The sequence below is a fragment of the Anolis sagrei genome, chromosome 4 (genome assembly GCF_037176765.1).
Source record: "Anolis sagrei isolate rAnoSag1 chromosome 4, rAnoSag1.mat, whole genome shotgun sequence".
Lineage (NCBI taxonomy): Eukaryota > Metazoa > Chordata > Lepidosauria > Squamata > Dactyloidae > Anolis > Anolis sagrei.
Window position 1 is genome coordinate 3,588,723 of NC_090024.1, and position 6,000 is coordinate 3,594,722.

General features: G+C 46.6%; 1 protein-coding gene across 1 annotated transcript in view; it reads right to left on the minus strand.

Moving 5' to 3' along the window:
- The window catches only part of LOC132775177 (alanine aminotransferase 1), a 55,583-nt gene extending 50,304 nt beyond the window's left edge, over positions 1-5,279 (minus strand). Inside the window, 1 exon segment of the mRNA XM_067467220.1 lies at positions 5,132-5,279. The gene's annotated coding sequence lies outside the window, so the exon portion shown is untranslated.
- Positions 5,280-6,000: the final 721 nt, after the last annotated feature.

Sequence of the window (6,000 nt, forward strand, 5' to 3'; positions counted from 1 at the left end):
GGCCATACAGCCTGAACAAAACTTAACAGCAACCCAGCCTACCAACTGTTATGAATTGTGGGAGTTGGAGTCCAAAACACCTGTAGGGCCCAAGTTTGCCCATGCAACTGATTTCTAGGCTCGGTCGGAATCTTCATAATTCGGAATGAATTCGGAAAGATTTGTTTTTGAAGCGATTTGGAAGTTTTTGTTGGGAATCAGCCTGTGTTTGTGTTTCAGGATCCTGATGTGGGAAATGATGAGGGAAATGATGGTGCCGAGGCTGAGATGGTTTGGTCAATGATTTTCAGGCAAAGAGGCCCCAGTGCAAAGGGCAGTTTCTCGTGAGAATATCTCTGCTGGGCCTAGCAATGATGGTTCACTCCCTCTCTCTGTGAGCTCTCAAGATTTGGATTTAGAAAACAATCAGACACCTGGGAATTTTAATGAGCAGACAGATAGGGAGCTGAAGAATAGGCAGCTGGAGATTAGCCAGGATCAACAGCAAACTCGGTGTTTACGTCACTCCAAAAGGCTTCGTCTGATAAGGGGGAAATGTGGGGGGAAACGAAACCAATTTCTGAGTTTTGGGATATAAAGTTTGCTTCAAGGGGAAACCTGTTAGATCAGGCATCATTTGGAAACCAAGTTCATGTGCCATGGAAATCTTGCAGATGACACCAAATTGGGAGGGATAGCCAAAACTCCAGAGGACAGGAGCAGGATTCAAAACGATCTTGACAGATTAGAGAGATGAAGGGCCAAAACTAACAAAATGAAGTTCAACAGGGACAAAGGCAAGAGACTCCACTTTGGAAGAAAAAACGAAATGCAAAGATACAAAATGGGGGACAATGCCTGGCTCGAGAGCAGAGCGTGTGAAAAAGATCTTGGAGTCCTCATGGACAACAAGTTAAACATGAGCTAACAATGTGATGTGGCGGCAAAAAAAGCCAATGGGATTTTGGCCTGCATCAATAGGAGCATAGTGTCTAGATCTAGGGAAGTAATGCTACCCCTCTATTCTGTTTTGGTTAGACCACATCTGGAATATTGTGTCCAATTCTGGGCACCACAATTCAAGAGAGATATTGACAAGCTGGAATGCTGTGTCCAGAGGAGGGCGACTAAAATGATACATAGAACAAGCCCTATGAGGAGTGGCTTAAGGAGCTGGGCATGTTTAGCCTGAAGAAGAGAAGGATGAGAGGGGATATGATAGCCATGTATAAATATGTGAGAGGAAGTCAAAGGGAGGAGGGAGCAAGCTTGTTTTCTGCTTCCTTGGAGACTAGTACGCAAGGGAGCAATGGCTTCAAACTACAAGAGAGGAGATTCCATCTGAACATTAGGAAGAACTTCCTGACTGGGAGAGCCGTTCAGCAGTGGAACTCTCTGCCCCGGAGTGTGGTGGAGGCTCCTTCTTTGGAGGCTTTTAAGCAGAGGCTGGATGGCCATCTGTCGGGGGTGATTTGAATGCAATATTCCTGCTTCTTGGCAGAATGGGGTTGGACTGGATGATGGCCCAGGAGTTCTCTTCCAACTCTTTGATTCTAGGATTCTATGATCCCAATGGGTCAACACACTGGCTCCCTTTTTGTCCCATTTTCTCTCAAGGGTGGTATCTATTCCGTTGTTCGCACTTCTGAATAGATAATTTCTCCTCCCACCCTTCTGACGTGTCTTTCTCTCTCTAGTCTAGACTTCTTTCACTCTCCCCCAAAACTAGGAACCCAAAACTACACTTGCCTGGTTCCTGTCATCAGCACTTCAAGCCCGATCCTCCTTGGGGGGTAGATTTTTAGACTTCCCTTTTTCGGAGCATTCCCGTAGACGAAACCTGCAGAGGTCTTGGGTGAGCAAAGGAGGTGGCTAGTTGAGTCAGGGTACCCTTCTCACCTCCCTTTGGTCTACCCTGACCTGAGCAGCGATCGTTAGTTAGGCACCCCAAGGCTGGTGACAGAAAGCAAGCAGTCTCCGTAGGTGAAGCAAAAATCTCTTTATTTCAAGTGTGGCCACACAGGGAGAAACAGCCCAGACAGACCAGTGTCTTCAAAGAGAGCTGTCTCTGCCATTTGGAACTTTCAGTTTCCTTATATACATGTCTTTTCACTGTGTCATGGGCACACACCCCTCTTATCGGACCAACCATTCAAAAACATGTTTTTCTCATATTTTGCCACTTCAGTGTCTTTCACTGCTAACCTTCTACAAACTACGTAAACACACACATTATTGTTACAGGTAAGCATTTTGGGTGTTAACCCCCCCCTGAGTACTCCCTAGACGAAATTGACAATACAGCATCTTGTGTCTTCTAGATTCATCATCTCCTAGAATCATAGAATCATAGAATCAAAGAGTTGGAAGGGACCTCCTGGGCCATCCAGTCCAACCCCATTCTGCCAAGAAGCAGGAATATTGCATTCAAATCACCCCTGACAGATGGCCATCCAGCCTCTGCTCAAAATCTTCCAAAGAAGGAGCCTCCACCACACTCCAGGGCAGAGAGTTCCACTGCTGAACGGCTCTCACAGTCAGGAAGTTCTTCCTAATGTTCAGATGGAATCTCCTCTCTTGTAGTTTGAAGCCATTGTTCCATTGCGTCCTAGTCTCCAGGGAAGCAGAAAACAAGCTTGCTCCCTCCTCCTCCCTGTGGCTTCCCCTCACATACTTATGCATGGCTATCATATCTCCTCTCAGCCTTCTCTTCTTCAGGCTAAACATGCCCAGTTCCCTAAGCCGCTCCTCATAGGGCTTGTTCTCCAGACCCTTGATCATTTTAGTCGCCCTCCTCTGGACACATTCCAGCTTGTCAAGATCTCTCTTGAATTGTGGTGCCCAGAACTGGACACAATATTCCAGGTGTGGTCTAACCAAGGCAGAATAGAGCATGGGGAGCAGGACTTCCCTAGATCTAGACACTAGGCTCCTCTTGATGCAGGCCAAAATCCCATTGGCTTTTTTTCCCGCCACAACACATTCCTGGCTCATGTTTAACTTGTTGTCCACGAGGACTCCAAGATCTTTTTCACACGTACTGCTCTCGAGCCAGGCCTCATCGTCCCCCATTCTGTCTCTTTGCATTTCATTTTTTCTGCCAAAGTGGAGTATCTTGTATTTGTCGCTGTTGAACTTCATTGTGTTAGTTTTGGCCCATCTCTCTAATCTGTCAAGATCCCTTTGAATCCTGCTCCTGTCCTCTGGAGTCTTGGCTCTCCCTCCCAATTTGGTGTCGTCTGCAAACTTGATGATCCTGCCTTCTAACCCTTCATCTAAGTCGTTAATAAAGATGTTGAACAGGACCGGGCCCAGGGGGGAATCCTCTTAGCTTTTGGTCTTCTGCAGGCCAGAGGAGAGGGACAAACCCCGCTTTAGGTTTGCATTTTTGAATTTCAACATTTCTGAGTTCTGTTAACCCTTTCAGAATCTTGACATTTGGGAGTTGTAGTTGCTGGGATTTATAGTTCACCTACAATCGCAGAGCATTCTGAACCCCACCAATGATGGAATTGGGCCAAACTTGGCACACAGTTCTCCCATGACCAACAGAAAATACTGGAAGGGTTTGATGTGCAGTGTCCTTTGGTTTTTGGAATTGTAGTTCACCTACATCCAGAGATCACTGTGGACTCAAACAATGATGGATCTGGACCAAACTCTACACGAATACTCAATATGCCCAAATGTGAACGCTGATGGAGTTTGGGGGGAAATAGAATCTTGACATTTGGGAGTTGTAGTTGCCAGGATTCACAGAGCATTCTGAACCCCACCAACGATGGAATTGAACCAAACTTGGCACACAGTTTTCCCATGACGAACAGAAAATACTGGAAGGGTTTGGTGGGCAGTGTCCTTTGGTTTTGGAGTTGTAGTTCACCTACATCCAGACATCAAACAATGATGGATCTGGATCGAATTTGGCACACCCATAGATCACTGTGGACTCAAACAAGGATGGATCTGGACCAAACTCTACACGAAGACTCAATATGCCCAAATGTCAACACTGGTGGGGTGTGGGGAAAATAGAATCTTGACATTTGGGAGTTGTAATTGCCGGGATTTATAGTTCACCTACAATCAAAGACCATTCTGAACCCCCCAACGATGGAACTGAACCAAACTTGGCACACAGTTCTCCCATGACCAACAGAAAATACTGGAAAGGTTTGGTGGGCAGTGTCCTTTGGTTTTGGAGTTGTAGTTCACCTACATCCAGAGATCACTGTGGACTCAAAGAATGATGGAGCTGGACCAAACTCTACACGAATACTCAATATGCCCAAATGTCAACACTGGTGGAGTTTGGGGAAAATAGAATCTTGACATTTGGGAGTTGTAGTTGCTGGGATTTATAGTTCACCTACAATCACAGAGCATTCTGAACCCCACCAACAATAGAATTGGGCCAAACCTCCCATACATGTGGGCCACAGCAACGTATGTTAGGGGACGTCTAGTCTATATAAATACAAATTTAATGTTCATTTGTGGGATTAACATAACTCAAAAACCACTGGACGAATTGACACCAAATTTGGACTCATAGAATCTTAGAATCCAAGAGTTGGAAGAGACCTCCTGGGCCACCATCCAGTCCAACCCCATTCTGCCAAGAAGCAGGAATATGGCATTCAAATCACCCCTGACAGATGGCCATCCAGCCTCTGTTTAAAAGCTTCCAAAGAAGGAGCTTCCACCACACTCCGGGGCAGAGAGTTCCACTGCTGAACGGCTCTCACAGTCAGACTCAATACACCTATCAGGCCAATGATTGACCATTGACCATCACTCATAAAAGCACTGAAAAACACAGCAGAAGGGACTTAAAAAGCCAAAAAAAACCCCACAACATTACAATGCATGTGCAAAACCACACATATATACACAAATATATACACAGACAGACGAAATGCATATACACAGACTGGGCCACAGCAACGCGTGGCAGGGGACAGCTAGTAGACGCCTAAAACCACTTGCAACTCCTTTCCTGGCATTTCAAAAGCAGAAAGCAAAAAGCAATAATTGGGAAATACCAGGTATTTCCCAATTATGCGCCAAGCCTGCCTTCCCCTTTCCAGGCGGCAGAGGGAGCCGTGGCGCATTGCCCCCCATTGCCTTGGCAAGGCCAACCCAGGCTCACCTGCTCAGGTGGGGCACCTTGATGGCTTTCGGAGCCGTGGGGCCTGGAGGCTTGGACAGGTAGATGGAGGTCCTCTCTTCCAGCCTCTCCTCCTCCTCCTCCTGCTTGAGGCCAATGACACTGACTCCCAGGGCTGGGCAAGGAGGACTCAGGCGGCCGGAGGGAGGCAGGGAGGGGACGGGCGGGCGTCACATGGGCCTCTCAGGCCGGCTTGACCTTTGGCGCCACAGCAGCTGCTTCCAGGGGTGAGAAGCCAGGCGTGGAATCACTAAATTTAAACCTTGCTTGCTCTCCTTGCAGGAAAATAACAACACTGGAGAGTGAAGGCCGTCTGACCCCAAGGGCTCAATGCTATGGCTTCCTGGGAGATGCAGTTCGGTGAGGCCAAAGACCTCATCAGACCACTATGTGTGGCTCTCAGCTCAACCTCCAACCTAGGATCACTCCTAAATTATAATGCTGAAAGATCCTCCTAGATCAGTGGCTCTCAACCTTCCTAATGCCGCGACCCCTTAACCAGTTCCTCATGTTGTGGTGACCCCCAAACATAACATTATTTTCGGTGCGACTTCACAACTGTCATTTTGCTCCTGTTAGGAATTGTTTTCTAAATATCTAATATGCAAGATGTATTTTCATTCATTTGGCATAAATACCCTATATGACCAAATTGGAATACTGGTGGGGTTGGGTGGAGGATTGATTTTGTCATTTGGGAATTGTAGTTGCTGGGATTTATAGTTCAGCTACAATATCAAAGAGCATTCTGAACTCCACCAATTTATTTATTTATTTTTTATTTATTTACTATTCTTGTATACCGCCGTATCTCAAGCCCGAGGGCAACTCACGGCGGTTTCCAGACAGTA